This window comes from Anopheles funestus, chromosome 2RL (assembly GCF_943734845.2).
Source record: "Anopheles funestus chromosome 2RL, idAnoFuneDA-416_04, whole genome shotgun sequence".
In the NCBI taxonomy this organism is placed as follows: Eukaryota; Metazoa; Arthropoda; class Insecta; order Diptera; family Culicidae; genus Anopheles; species Anopheles funestus.
The window spans coordinates 87,486,272-87,502,168 of NC_064598.1; the positions used below are offsets into that span (position 1 = coordinate 87,486,272).

At 43.0% G+C, this 15,897-nt stretch overlaps 1 protein-coding gene across 2 annotated transcripts in view; it reads right to left on the reverse strand.

The window, feature by feature from the left end:
• The window catches only part of LOC125765627 (EGFR adapter protein-like), a 48,861-nt gene that overhangs the window by 28,894 nt on the left and 4,070 nt on the right, over positions 1 to 15,897 (reverse strand). Inside the window, exon 2 of one of the 2 annotated variants that reach the window (XM_049430960.1) lies at positions 2,107 to 2,303. The exons of the other annotated variant lie outside the window; for it this stretch is intronic. The gene's annotated coding sequence lies outside the window, so the exon portion shown is untranslated. The remainder of the gene's footprint in view (positions 1 to 2,106; positions 2,304 to 15,897) is intronic. 2 annotated transcript variants of the gene reach the window in all.

Genomic DNA, 15,897 nt, shown 5'->3' on the forward strand with positions numbered 1-15,897 from the left:
TCTAATATTGCGAGCTGCTTTATTTGTCCTCCTTTTTGTAACGGCGTGGTTCTTTTTTATTTCTCCACCATCAAATCAAATGCACAACGAATATCCATGCGTTGTAGCGTTCAACGCTCCCATCCATCCCTATCTAGGGTGAAAGTAGAAAAGTTATAAACAGCTATTGATTGCAGTGGCTCGATAGCATTACATCGAGGCAGAAAACCCCGTAAAAGAAAAACTTTTTTTTTCCTTTCCTTTTCGCCCGAAGCACAAATCGCGAAATTGAGCCTATTTTCCATCGCGAAACGCAATAGCGCAATGCTACTTCTTCTACACCGAGAACTCAAGTGCGTCACATTGCGCCGAAAAGTGCTCTTTGCTTTCTTTGTTGATTCTTTGCCTAATCGTGCCTAGCTACCCCCGCTACACGATGAAGGACAAAATCGAAATAAAACCCGTAACAAATCCTCCCCCAATACAGGACGGTCCTCATGGCAGCCCCCCGGTTCCGTACGCTACTGTGCACGGATTTATTTTCTCCGAGCCGTATCTTTATCTGTGTTTCGTTTTGTGTTTGCTATTTATTTCTGCACTTTTTTTTTTATTGGCGCAAATAATTTGATAAAGATTGGTAGCGACAAATTCTGTCGACACAAGCACTAGCAGAACGATAGAGAGTGAGGATCTCCCCTTCAAAACCGTTCGAAAAAGATGATTCAGAAATGAGGGATACACTAAGAACACGCTAACATAGAGCAAGAAACAACGGTACGGAAGTAAATCCGAACCTATCTTCATCGTGTCACCCTATGTAAAGACGCAACGAATCTATTTGAAACTTTGTTTGCATCGATAATTTATGGTGTCACGCGTGCAGAGTTAAGCGTGTGGTACGGGTGTGCCTTCTAGGTCGCACCATGGGAGTTTGCAAATTTGTTTTTAATTCACAACCACACGTGTCAAGTGTCATCGCGAGCGGGTCCCCATTTTGGGATGATAACAGGGAACACAACAACCAGATACAAATCATATCTTCCTTTTTTTTTCGTTGGTCTATTATATTATTTTTGCATGACCCTTTTTGGAAAAAGGTTTTCCAGAGAGAGTAAACTCTCTTCCTTTGGCTGTAACAACAGTCGCAACATTTCCCCCCCGTATCCGGTAGTGGCGTAATTGAATTTTTAAACCCAATCCACTTACTTATCTACTTTTTGGCAAGTGATTACGAGCTTACGGCACTTGCACGTCTTTCCCGGCCAAGGGAAATTTATTACAAATATTGTACGAACGATGAATAATCGGCTTTTACCAGTTCGGAACGGCTGCATCTCTCCGTGCACACACAGTGGTGTAGCGATTGTTTACAGTGTGCTTCAAAAAAGAATCAATATTTTGTTTGTTTTAGTTTAAAAAAAAAAACAATATACTCCAACAATATTTTGGAAGCCTTATTTATTTTTATTAACTAAATTTTGTTTTAGCACTCAATAGCTTTAATCATATTTAGAATAAATTGTTACAGTGAAGAAAAAAAAAAACAACTTTCACCACTCACGATGAACGCACTGTGCCTCTAAAACTGCAACAGATACTTCACATCCACAAGCTTAATCCCGCCACACGACGCAAATGCACGCGTCTGCGATAAATTAGCTACCATGTTAGCGTACACAAATTAATTAATTTATTTGCATACTCCGCGCAGCACAGCTTCAGCGAGATTAAGAACCCGCACCCGCAGCGTGACGGGTAAGTAACGGTGCAAAGTTTTTAGCTATCGCCGGCCAACAAACACCCCGAAACCCAGGCCCTGAGACCGGAAAACCATCTCGCCCGACACGGGGTTCCAAGGTTTCGAAGCAAGCGGTAGAAATTTCATGGAAAATTGCAAACACCCAGCGTCATAAGAAGGAAGGACCAGCGACCTAGTGTCCCGGTGCGTTTCGACTTACCGTCCTGTACTCGACTCGGGATTTTGCCCCCACCTCCCCGGGTCGGGTATTTAAAACCGGAACGAACCCAACCGAAGAGGATACTGTAATCAGTGGTGGTGGTTGTAAAAGTTTTTGCGTGCCCCATCACACTAACCGGTTGCCGGCATTATTCACTAAACTGTCTTACCTTTCTCACTGCACGGTCGTTTTGCTGTTTGTTGGCTGATTTTCCAGGCACTCCAGAATTTTTGGTAATTTTTTTTCCTCTCTTTTGTTGGTATCTATCTTCCTAACCACAAACCGCTCCTTTTGGCAAATGGTTGAGCTGGCTGGTGGCTCACTGGCACACACACAGGGGCTTACCGGGTACGCTGCACCGGAACGCTGTAAAATGGGATGAGCATGAAACTCATAAGTCAAAGTTTATTTTCCACGCGATTTTATCTTCGGTGCTTTTGCGCTGTTGCATCCGGGCAAGCGTGTGGTGCGAGTCTTTTGCACTTCTTCACGGGTTTCTCACTTGCGGAACGGGGAAGTCAAAAATGTTACTAAATCTGATCGTTCAAGTGGATATCCTAGGACGTGGCTTTTTTTTTGGTTTTCCTCTAAAGCAGAGCGTCGTCCAGTCCGGGACTTCTGAATTACGTTCCACGGTTGTTTTTTTTTGCTGGCACCATTTTCATGTGTGAACACCCTGCACGGAAGCTGAAAAACTGTGTGCCTCACACAAACATCACTTCGGTGGAAAATTCTATTCAGAAGCTGGATACACACATTTTCCTCGTTTCCACATGGCTTTTTCTTTTTTTTTTTGGTCCATGTTCTCACCTTTCACACTTCACTAGATGCAGGAGAAAGTGGATTGGTTGTGACTTTTTTATGATGTCATGTTCAGACAACCCGGAACTGTCCGAACACCGTGTCGTTTGTGGCGACATTTGATGTTTGAAGTGTGCGGTGTAGTGGAGTGCCAGAAAGCGGAGTGCCCACAAACAAGATGGCAACGGCCATGGAACAGGGACAGCTAATGGATTAAAGATTTTGATCGCGAACCGTTCGGGGGTTTCCGTAAAGTGACTTCTCGTAGCGTTCTTCGCAAGGCATGGTGCTGTTGTAAAATTTGCCCAATCACCCCCGGAACGAGAGACTTAAAATTTAATGACTGTAGAGGCTTTGTTTTAAAAGCTTTTTTTTCCTTTCTCACTTTAAACGTGAGTGACCCTTTTGTACGATGGGATGCGTAAGAGACGGGAATCCACTAGCGGTAACATTTTCCAACCGTTTTATTTACTATGACAGGGATGCTAAAGATTACTAATTTTGAGGATTGTGTTTTTATATGTTGTATTATATTTTTATAACAATTAACAATACCAATTTAGATACTGCTCAAAACATTGTGCAAAAAATTGATAAGATCGAACAATAAGATCAGTGGTAAGATCAGTGATAAGATCATGAAATAAGAAATAGATATTATGTTGGAACCATGTTGACTCTAAATTTTCATTACAAATGCACTGAAAAATACTAATTTATTTGACATCAGTAAAAGGAGTTGATAAAATAAGTTTTTAATTATGCTTCTTATAAATAAGAGTATTAATTTAACATTTAAAAAAAATAATATAACACATAACAATGAACGATTTGATCCATAATATTTATTTCAATGAAAAGCATACATTTTTACCGTAGAACTTTACCGTAGAAAAAAACTTTTAAAAGCTATGTAAAACAATGGGCCTTCATAAATCTTGTGCTTTTTTTCCCCCCCTAACGAGAAATATTATTTTTCTTTCATCTTCCACCATCCAATAGCATCCCATTTATTACAAAATAAACGGTCTCTTTATCGCACTTTGTACCACATCCGGAACGCAACCAAACCGGACAATAATAACAGAGAGAAAAAAAACGCACAAACAAGCAACCCAACCCCCCCGCCATACAAAGTGATTTCCTTTTGCGCCCTTTAATCATTCATTTTGCGCCCCATTTGCATTGGGCGCCTCCTGCACAAACAATGCAAATGCATCATTTAGCCGTGCATTTAAGTTGCAGCGTTACGAACGTACCAAACAATTCCATCCATCGTAATCGATGTACGTACCGAGTGCCCGGCGGCTTAATTAAACTCTGTTTTCATAGAACACACAATTCAATGTGGTGAAAGAATTAATAATTCAACAGGACAGATTGTGAAGGGTTTTTGGTGGTAGCTTGTTAACGATGAGTGGGCGATTTTACGAGTGGTTTTAAAACATTCAAGTGATGCTACAATGTGCTGGTTCTGTTTCTGTTGCAATTTTCAAATTCCAATGAAGTTGATATATTCATTTATTAAATCATAATTTCCTTTCGCTTTTGTTCTTGCACCATTTTCCTCTGGTGCACCGCGAACATAATGTGGATGGAAGAAAAATTGTATGACACTGCACAGGTGTATGTGCAGTTGAGTTGGGGGGAGGCAGCATAAGTATTCGGGATCATTCAAGTATTACGTAACGCTGGTTCGAGGGGGGAGTGAAAATGTGAAAATTTATGAAAACCAAACCATTTAACCGGAAATAAGGATTAAACTATTCTTGTCAAACACAAAACCAAAATTTAATTTTGCTCTAAAAAGACTCGAAAAGAGGTCGAAAGAAATCAGTCTTGTGAGTATATAAGAAGTTACTTAGCAGTAAATTTAAATGTTCGATACCCAGATCTCTGCGATATGTCCAAAAGTCTTCATTTTTGCGTTACGTAGTAGTTGAATGATCCCTTCCTTACCTGTGCTTTCCTTCTGTGTTCATCAGATGGTTTATGTTGACAGGGATTTCTCTCACTACGCTGCTTTTTGGCTGTGTCCAAGGTTCTGCCGGTTGGGTTAAGTTTACTCATCACTTTACCGCTCCCCTATTACTAGGGCAGCATCATGCCGGCAAGCTGTCACCAGAGTCAATATTGGACTTTTCATTAACTGGAAAGCATCAATTTGGGTCATAAAAGCCAGATTTCAGCCAAAAGCTTTTCGCATTTTCCCTTTTTACATGCCCGGTCAGTGTATACTGCATCACCTACAGCAAAGTCGGACGGTGTGTCTACTGGAAAAGGTAGCTTAGCGACAGAAATGGTCTACTATCTCATCTTCGTAACCATCAAGATCATCACCAACTGGCTCGTTAACATCGTCATGATCTTCATCGTAATTATTATCGTTATGATCTGAAAGTAATCTGAGAAGTTTGCCAGGCAAAAGCGAACATATTTAGCATTTTGCAAACAACACCCCCCGTGCGCCATTCTCGCCACACTCCCAGGTCCACGTTCGACCATCGTAAAGCGTCAAACCTTTGGACACAAACTGCAACAAAACGGCATACTTTGGAGAAGAGTTTTTGTTTCCCCACCCTTCGAAGCGTGCACAAATATTTGCCACATCGGCTAAACCATAAACCCATGACCTGTCCCATCGTCCCCTCCACATAACCCATCCGCTTGCTTTGCTTCTCGGTCTCGGTGAAACTTTTCCGCCGTTTCCGGTAACCGATAACTTTGCCTTCCGCGTCGGGTTTTGTGATTTCCTTCACCCGACCCATAGCAACAGGAGGTTCCGTTTCCGTTTCGCTCCGCAACCGTTCGGCATTGCAACAAGATGCAATAGCCCAAGCCATATCTCATAAGGGCGCATAACTTTTACGCCTGGCGACGACCCGCCAGTTACGCGCTCACCTGAACCTGGCCTTCCGCAGACATAAGTCTTCAACCGTTGGCAAAACTTTTCATCTTAAATCATTGCCCTCTTTACACAGTGTAGCGTGCAGTGAAATAGGGAGAAGTTGAACGAGTTATGTAACGCACCTCACGTGCTCTGCGAAGCGAAAGCGCCAGGATTTCTGAGGTAGAAACTTTTGCTTTCTTTCCTGGCTCCCGGAAAGCAAGATGCGACCCACCACCATCGTCACACAAAGCTGGTGGTATAAATATTAAAAATCATTACCCCACGCTGACCGGGGTGCTGAGTGCTCTCACTTCTACGTTGCATTATTATTTACGATTTGCTTGCCAGCTATGACTTCTTCTCCGAGGGCTCCGTGAGAAACACAGGATGAAGCACGTCATCCCACGCTTAGGAACCAGCAGATGCAGCTGTAGTGTTTTCCGTGAGATTCTCTTCCTCGCACTGAAACGACCCACTCAAACCGGAGGTCAACCGATGTTGGACTTTCCTGGGCATGGGATCCATCCTGTCTAGGTACTCTCCCCCCCCCCCCCCCCCCCTGGTTACACTTTCGCTTGTATCGATGGTTTCAACTCCTTCAAAAGTGCGCCGAATGCACTCGGAGTACTCGGGTGGAGTGTTGTAGACATGGGAAACTTTTTCCATTTATGACTTTACTCCCACACACCCCTAGCTGACGCGAAGGGAATAAACTTCGGACCCGAATGCTCAATGCTGAGAGTAAAACCTTTCGTTGCAGGCTTCATTGAGTTCCGTGCTGGCCAACCCCGGGGGCCACCAGGCTCTAGCGGTACTTTCAACCGCAGGAAAGTAATATCTCTTTACGCACAGTCAAGCAGCAGTCGTACTCAACAACTCATCGTTAACGGTGTGCACTTGCTACGGTGAACTGCGGAACCGGACCATGTTCGGGTTGGAATTGATGATGGAAAGTTCAAACATTGTATCATGAATCACGTCCGCACCTCGGGACGTTTATGAATAGTAGCTCCTTCGGGAAGAGCATAAAAGATGCCATAAATTGTTGCAAGAACTTTTAGCAAGAATTGAAAAATGTCTCAAAACAAAAGCATCGTAGTTTTTTCTTCGATTTATTAGTATTAATATAAACATATACCTACATAGAAGAAGAAAAAAGTATAAGTGAAAATGTTTTCAAAAATGTGTTTAAAACATCCATCTAGATCACATAATGCTGCATAAAAAATAGATTTTGTGATGAAAATTGCATAACTTTAGGCGACTTAATTTAGTACCGACAGTTTCTTCCTTTTGTCAATACTGCTACATTCAAACGCTGCTGTCATTTTGTGATGAAAATTGCATAACTTTAGGCGACTTAATTTAGTACCGACAGTTTCTTCCTTTTGTTAATACTGCTACATTCAAACGCTGTTACTAACTATCAGACAATCTTTCTAGCAAAAAATAAATGCAATCTTTGTAAATACCCCCCAACAAATCTGCACATAATGATATGAAATTATCTGATGAAACGAAGAAAATGCTTTCTATTCGTTAAACGAGACAAACTCATTACCACAATTGCCTTTGAGATATTACATCTGCTCCAATAAGATGTAAAATATGCTTTTTTGTTATCCACAACAACAACCACAAGCAGTAGTAGGGTGGCTAACTTCCACACGTTCAACCCATTATATCCCTACTCCCATCCTGTGAAACATATTACACTTCTCGTAGGGCAGATCTGCCTCTATTGTATTGCTCTCCCTGGACTTGATTATCATTGAGCACAAAATACGAATATTGTAGCAAGTGATAGCAGAAATCACATCAAAGAAACGTAACTCCCCAAAACCATTATCACTAACCGAAGGGAGATGTGAAAAAAGTAAATTAATTAGGTACTAAATGTGAGCAGAGTTTGTACAGAGCGGTGTCGATCTACTCACGCCACTACATCCAGTAATTGTAGTCAACTTGACGACTGGACGGTGAATAGACGACTACGATCCCCGACAAGTACTTTTGGGATGACCGTTCAGATTTGGAATCGTAATGTAGTTAGGTATTAATTAAATCACTCCCAACCAAAAACTTTGTCCAACCAGCGTTGTCATCCGTCCCAAAAAGGTTCGCAACACCAAACCGGACCAAAAACCGCTAGAGAATTCCGTACAATCAGCATCGCTACAGAGAATGAGCCCGAAGAGAGAGAGAGAGCAACGGAAATCATGACAATTGAATCATCCACATCAGGAGATTACAACCGGTCGGTTTGGTTGGTTTAGATGACCGGCGAATATTCAGCTCCATTGACATACAGCGTGATCCGGACAAATGAATACTGTTAGTCCGTCTGTTTATTCCATCCCATCCCATCCCAACATCACAACGCGTGTGGCGCCGTGAAAGCGACTCATGATTTATTCCCATTTTCACATGGCGTGAAAAAGGACGCCACTTTCGCTCCACACATTTCTCACATTCCCTCCTTCAAAACCATCAGTCAAAGCGCTAATGTAAATAGGCTTCCAAACGGAAAACGAGCAAACGCAACACATAGATTAGTGGAATTGAACCTACCAGGCTAGAACGCGACCTCCTTACTACAACCCTCTTCAATACGGCACGACAGCCAGGACGCGCCTTCGTCAAAACGTCTCGGTACGGCACACATTATACAGCTTCCTTCCCAGCTTCTTTCCCTACATTCGAATGCATGATCCGCTGCGACGTACATATTTACGAAACAATTAGTGCTGTCAGTATCAATTTATCTCGAACATGAAAACTTAATTCCGTTAAGCAGGATCCCGTTCGTACGTTTCCGTTGAGTAACGTTGTGTCCCATTCCCGTTCCGTGTCCTTAAGATTACGGTCTGGATATGGGTTCAGTGCAGTAAGATGCCGTAACCGTATGTGTGTGTGTGTTTGATATAGGAAATGACTTTGATAAACATTACACAGGCAAAGAAAGCTTGGGGATTTCCACACATATACGGGTAAAAGGCAGCACAAAGCCCTTTATACATCCTCCTCCCATCTTTAGTAACCTTTCTTCCGAGGGAATGCTTCTTTCGGAAGCCCCAAAACGAGAGAAAGCTGAAAAGTCTGCATCGCGGTAACCGTTACCGATAAGAAGGCTAGAATTCCATCCAAAAACGTACGCACATATGCCCGCACCCAGTTTTCCGGTCAATGGTCTCCCGTCACTCAACCGTCCATCGTCGTTACGCAAGTGAAAGCAAAATCGAAGTGAACACATACTACCAAATGGAGCCCTGGAGGGAATCTCCACGTGACCGAACTTTGGATCCATTATATAAAAAAAAAAAGAAAATTCGCCGTACCGTTCAAGATACCGGCGTAAAGCAAACATTGGAAAATCATCATCCCCGAAAAAACACTCATCACATTCACGAGAATATGTTTTTATTTCCCGGAAGATGATTCGCTCTTAACAGTTGTGTATGCGTGAAAAATGTTTCAACGATGATTTAGGTGCGTAGTTCTTTCAATAAAAAAATGGCGCTGTTTATTCAAATTGTATGCCTTTTTGACTGTTTTTCCGATCTTATGCACTTTATTTGTTTTTATGTTAGAAGGTAAAAGAAAATGGTATTGAAACAGCTTGATGCTTTCGTGTCAAACTTTGCCTATTTTTAGAAAAATGATGTAGGCATTTAGGGCATGTCAGGACGTTAAACATCGTAATTTATTTTTATTACGATCCTGTGTTAACAAACTGTCGAAGGTTTTGATTTTGAGCAGAAGACAACAAATTGTCCTGGGTGTTTCGCAGATATATAAATATTAACAATTTCCAGTAAAAAAAATAATATTATAGACTGTTTTAATATTGTTTCCCTATTTCCAACTCCTAATCTATCGGTGCATTAAAAATGATAAATGCCTAATGCAGCTAAAAGCACTCTGTTATTTCGATTTCAATCATTCCCCTCCATATTCAAAGAAGGCTCTAGAGAGATTTGTCTATCCTTAGGGATACGGGCAGGTTCCATCAATTTCATGTTTATCATACCATCCAAACATTGCGAGCAACAAGTTTCTGTAGCATCGTAAATAAGCTGAAATTACGACTGTGCCACTGCTGTTATCCCTACGCCCATATCTTTCTAACTGCACTCACCGGTACCACACGCCAACGGAACCATAATGCAGAAGCTGTTTACGGTGCAAAACGCACACAACCACCGCACGGTACCATTTGATAGGCTACAGCCACCACATCATCATCATCTTCTTCATTCATGAGCATTGGCTATATCCTTACGAAGATATAACAACCACGCGCTCTTCTACCGCGTGTGGAGGCAATATTGGAAACGCATCTCCACCAAGAACGGAAGAAGCGCCAGCAGCCTTTTAAGCAGTCGGAAAGAAATAACAACCCAGCCCAGAAGATAAACTTTACCATCCAAATCTGCGTACCATCTCAGCGGAATGCCATCATCGGTATGCCTCTAGCGCTTAATGGCACATGAAAAATGAATATCCAATCTTTCACTAGCAGTTCACTTCACGGGCACGAGTCCCGTCCGTACGCATTACGGGGAAGTGGCTTCGCTTCGCACGGTTGTTTGTGCACCAGTGCTATGTTCGAATTACCATTTCCCTACGATAAGGTTTACGGTCCTATTAGAACCGAGGGTGGATGAGCGAAAAACGAACCAAAAAACAGCCGTAAAACCAATATCTGGCGGTGTACACTTCAGCACCAGCGATAGATAAGGCACAGCCACAGTGCCAAAAGATTATATCGATGAGTTAATTCTTTTCGGCCTGCCTGTCCTGCCAATGATGGCCCGTTTGAAAGTGGATCTTCATGCTGTCAGACAGTCAATTTTTGCGCTTTATTTTCACGAATTAATCGCATTGGAATTTGGTGGTGGGTCATGTCCAATTAGTTTCTTTCAAATTTTGATTTATAAAAATGCCTTTCGATGAAGCTAAAAGCAGCTTGCGGAAGACACACCATTAGTGGAAGTTAATGCGTACGCACTGAAGAAGCTCAGCGAAACATTGTGACGTCCTTTTCAATTAGGATTTAAGCAACAAAATGATGGCAACAACGTAAAGTCATAAAAATGGTTTGATTGATTGACATTCATTCCCGGTTGCTCCCGGAGCAACTTCTGAGTAATTGCTTCGAGCAATTCCATGTTCCCAAGTGGGGACAACATCACCCAAAAACCACCGTAATAATCTGCAGCCATCCACACGCCACACACACATACAAAAGGGAAAAAGGGGTTCGCGAAAGGGGATACAAACAAGAAAGCTTTCCACATCATTTACTCTCGGAAAATTTCAAGAAAGTAAGGTTACGTACTCACCCACAGCTCCTGTCACTGCTTCACCGATTCCCCTTTTCCATCGGTAATCGGCCTGACCCTGACTACCGTATAAGGCTTTAGAAGCGGAAATGGGATGATGGAGACGAAAAACCGAAACTCTCAAACCCCCGGCGAAAATTTATCATTTACAGACAACAAAGAATGACAGCGTGTCAGCGTGGCACTGACAAACATTGTACGGCCCGGGCCGGGTACTACCGTGTTGTCTGCAGCACTGTGAAACCCGGAAGCGGAAGGCAAACACAGTGCGCCAAACTCGTATCATCGCATCGTGAGCAGCGATAATGGGTGGAAGTAGATTTTTTTCTCCCCTCCAACCTTGCCCCGAAAAAGAAAAACATTAAAGAGACTCGGACGGATCCGTCTGGACGAGACGAGAAGTTTATTATAACTGGGATAGAGAAAGGAGAGAGAGAGAAAAAAAAACTCTTCTCCCTTCACACTCTAGATCTCCGGAAAAATTCATCCGTAAGTTCTTTTTTTGTCGTCTATTTGTTTCACTGTCCTTTTTTCCACATACACACACCCACACGTCACGTCAGGATATTATTGGGCGCCTTTATCGTTGCTCATTTGGTTGAGCATTAAATGGGGGATTTCTGTGGCGTTGAGGGTTTTTTTGTTGTTTTGTTTCGAGTTCTTTTCAATCGTTCGTAGTGGGAAAATAAGGCAAAAAAAACTGTCGAAACGGAGTCGGGCCTGCGGATGCGGAGGACACCCGTATGATGTGGTCGCCTTGTGGAAATGACATATTTGCCGCTATCCGTGCGCTTGCCGCTTTACCAAATTCGTTCGTTAGCATCGTTTCCAGAGAAACATTTTATACCACATCGAAGAGGGTGTGTACTAATGGAAATGTAACGCCTTTGTGGTGTTATTAGGCAGTTAATAAGATTTTTGTGGAATGTTGAAGATATTTGAAGAAAATTCTTTCACTCCTCGGGAACATTTCAATTCCGCTACCGTGCGTTGGAGATCAAGCTGATACTAATCGTCTGCTTGGGTGAGGATAAGGACCATAAGAGGATTATATGTGTGGGTTGATTCTTAGAAGATTAAAATATTCTTAAAACATACATATTGGCCTTTTAGAAGAGGTTACTAAACTTGTCCGTAATTTAGTAATTTCTACGTACGGCAAGTGATCTCAGCTAGAAGTATATTGCTACAAGTTTGAAAGAAAATTTATTTTTCTCAAAGTTTTATGCTTGTTTCTTACATGCTATTACCGAGCCAAAAGACCATGTCTATGCTATATTCTCCTTATCTCTTTGCCCTTCTAATACCTGTATGAAACAAGCTCAGATTACAGCACCTCAGCACGTGAAAATGGATGCACAAAGTGCATGCATCGTAATAAAACTTTCCCGCAAAATTATTCCTCAACACGATACCTCGACAATGTCGGAAGCCGCCAGTATACAATGGTGAAGGAGTAAAAAGTTATTCTCAAAAGTCTTCCAGCCTCCATATCATGCCACGCTTGTGGGCAATTTATTAATACAAGCATCGTCTCACTAAACGGCAACCTCACACAACGGATAAGTTCAATCTCTAATAATCTCCTGCTTTTTCCCCCTTGTACACACACGCTTGAATGATCATCGCTACTCATCCTTCGTTAAGGCTAACTAGTTCCTTCGAAATCTATGCTGAAACTACTACTGAACCTTTTGGGTTTTTCAGGGAAACGGGAACTATCTTTTTTTGTTGTACCACCTTGCGTTCACTTTCTACACCAACCGAATGTCGTAGTGAAACCTCCAAATAGACGAGCAGACAAATCCAACAATGGGCAATGTTGAGGTGATTGCCCTGCCGCCATTTTTCCCATGGCTTCACTGAACCGTACCATCACGGCGATGTTCGGTTTTCCGTGACGGAGAAATTAACTGAACTGTGTAGCGCAACTTCATCCACGGTTTCATCATTCCCAGCCCGTTTCGGGTGCAAGAATTTACAACCATAAAAAAATGGATATCCGAGGAGTTTTCGCGGCCTATCCACCAACTTCGGAACTTTGAACCTGGCCCTGTCCCTGTGTCGTTGGGGGTTCCTTTATCGATGACTCCTACCGTTACGATACGATGGCGATGATATTTGCAATATCCCTTTTTTTGTCCGATCGTTAGCCAAAGGTTCCACGTCGGAGCCTTCCTGCTAAGTATAACCCGTACCGTGGATCTCCTTGCCGTTGAAAAAGGAACGTTCCGATGTACATCGCAACATGGCACTAGAGGAAACGACGCTATAATCGATGGCAGCACACATACCAACCGCAGACGCGACGAACACCCGTACCCATCTGTTTGTACAAGGAATTACCGGGATTGTAGTCTGGGTTCTTGCAACGGCTCTTTTTAGCTTATGCCACACGGTGACTAAAACACCCACCGACAAGAACGCCGATAAAAGGCAACTCCAACTCTCGGCCCGGCTTGGTGGTTTTGTAACAGCAACCCGGGAAAAGGAATACATGATGCAAAGGCAGAGAGAGAGGGAGAGAGACAAACGGGGTGGAGTGGTGGAGAGAAAAAGGAGTTGCAAAAGTCGTCACAACTCGAGACTAAATTTAGCGTTCTTCGCCCGACTACACATGGACGAACACGACGAACACACTCTGCGTATGTTTGCAGGTGCAAAGCAAAAGCTTTCCCAAGGTTTCTTCCACCACTTCCAAACTTCTTCCCACCGCCAGAACTCTTTTGCTTACCGCTCCCTCCTGTCCCTAACCAGCGCTGACGAGGCGGAAACACTGCTAGAGGATTATCATTCCGAGATCGAAATGTAATATCTTATCAAAATAAACCGTAAGCCGTTTTTATGAACTTCGATCCGTGTCGTCTTTGGAGATCTCATCTCAATAGGGAGAAAAAAAACCTTCCACAAGCCTCCCAAAAAGAGGTATCATCACGCTCACGAAACGAGCGCGACCCGGAAAAATATGACTTAGCTGACATGTATGTCCTGAAGATAGCATAAGCCGTCTCGCCAAAAAACCACACGTGTACAAATAGGCCCGCTGGATTGGTAGAATTATAATATGCGAACACATGAGCGTCTATGAGCGCCACATGGGCTTACGGTTTCGAGTTTTTGATATTCGTATGACGGATTAGACTCCACCGGGGTAGGCCGGATTTCCCCGGAGATGTTACGTATGCAATGAATAGGCAAACACTGCCAGAACCGCAATGAATGTCCGGGATGAGTTTGGTTTTGTTGTGCACCCTTCCCTAGATACGGGTTTGATAAAGGCCCCAAAGGGAATATCAAAATATCATAATATCTCTTCTCCTCTCTCGCCACAAAACTGTTCCGGACCGACAGTATTTTGGGCTGAACGTGTGGATGATGGAGCGTTTATTAAAATTTTAATTCATCATCTTCATAACGCTTTCCCGGGCCTGCCGGGTTTTCCCTTTAGTGCTCCACCTGTCAACTGATTATCAAAAGAGAATTTCCATTCAATTCAAGAAATGCATAATGATAACTGCTCCCATTCCGATTCAATCATCAAAAACCATTCCCACCCCCCCGGGGAAGGTTGGGAGATTTATTTTTGGTGAGTTGTATTCCAGCACTTCCGCTTTATCACGCTCCCTTCAGCTTACCAAAAATGCGTCCAAACCCTTCCACAGAAATGCATTTTCATGGGTACACATTTCGGTTTCCCACTACAAAAGTCCTTCTCCCCCCAAAACGTGATTCGGATCATCTGACTCCACGGAATGGAAACTGGGCGGGGGTGAGTGGGTGCTTTTTTGGAGACACTACAATCTGTGTGCTTTGTGCGGTATATTTCGGTGGTGCACATATGTATGTTCAGTCATTACGAATATTTATTCATAGGATGATGGGTAGGGAATATACGAGAGTGTACGGGTGCAAGTGACGTGCTCGTGCTATCTGACACCGAACAGGAAACCCAACCATGCATTGGAACGAAAGATTCGAGTGTACCTTCCTTACCTTCACGTAACCGTACAGCGTGCCGAAAAATGAATGAATTAATGAGTTGCAGTGGCCGGGAATGAATGCAGTACGGCTAAAACTGTCAGGTTGGTTGATACAAAACAGCAAAATTCGGCCAAAAGCCAAAAGAGCCAAATGTGAGCTTTCCCGTGTGCGTTCCATCTGCTATCATCATCTAAAGTCACCGTGTTCCACCGTGCAGGGAAATATGCATTCTCGGTACCCGAGCTGGTTAAAGTAATATGTAAAATAGTTTTTGCCTTTTCTCTTTTGTTTCACTCACCTTCACTTTTATTATTTCCTGCATATAGAACTAACGCCCCCCATTGTGAATGCATTTCCCGCACTAGACGGACGGACCATTCGCAATTCGCAGAGAGCATCGGAACGTTTTTGGCTATTTCGTTTCGTAAAACCGGAAGAAAAAATCATAAATCTCCCACACAACAAACACACACACACACTGCACAATATGGTGGCTACAAAAAGGGCGAAGGGGATTCACTGCACTGGGTTAAGCCATGTCCTTATATCCTCAGTTTCCAGGTTTTTGGAGCGGTGGTTCTCCACTTGGACCATTCGGATGTGTCTACCGATGTGTGGACGACGACCTGTCCTGACTGCCAGTCATCCTTAAGTAATAAATGACGTTGATACGTTGGAATCTTAGCACCAGCCTGCAGGATCTTTCTAATGTAACGGTCGGGGAATGTTAGATACACCAACCATTTGCATTTGCCTCGGGTGTAAGGTATAATTTTCTTCCTCTTGTTGCTTCGAAACCGAACAACGAGCGATAATTCAAATGCATAAATCTAATGAACGGATGTAAAATGTGCAGGGCAAACGCTGCGATGATACGATCGCTAACGTTGAGCATTTGCTGTGTTCACGCCAACATTCCGTCTGCCTGTCAGACGAATGTGTA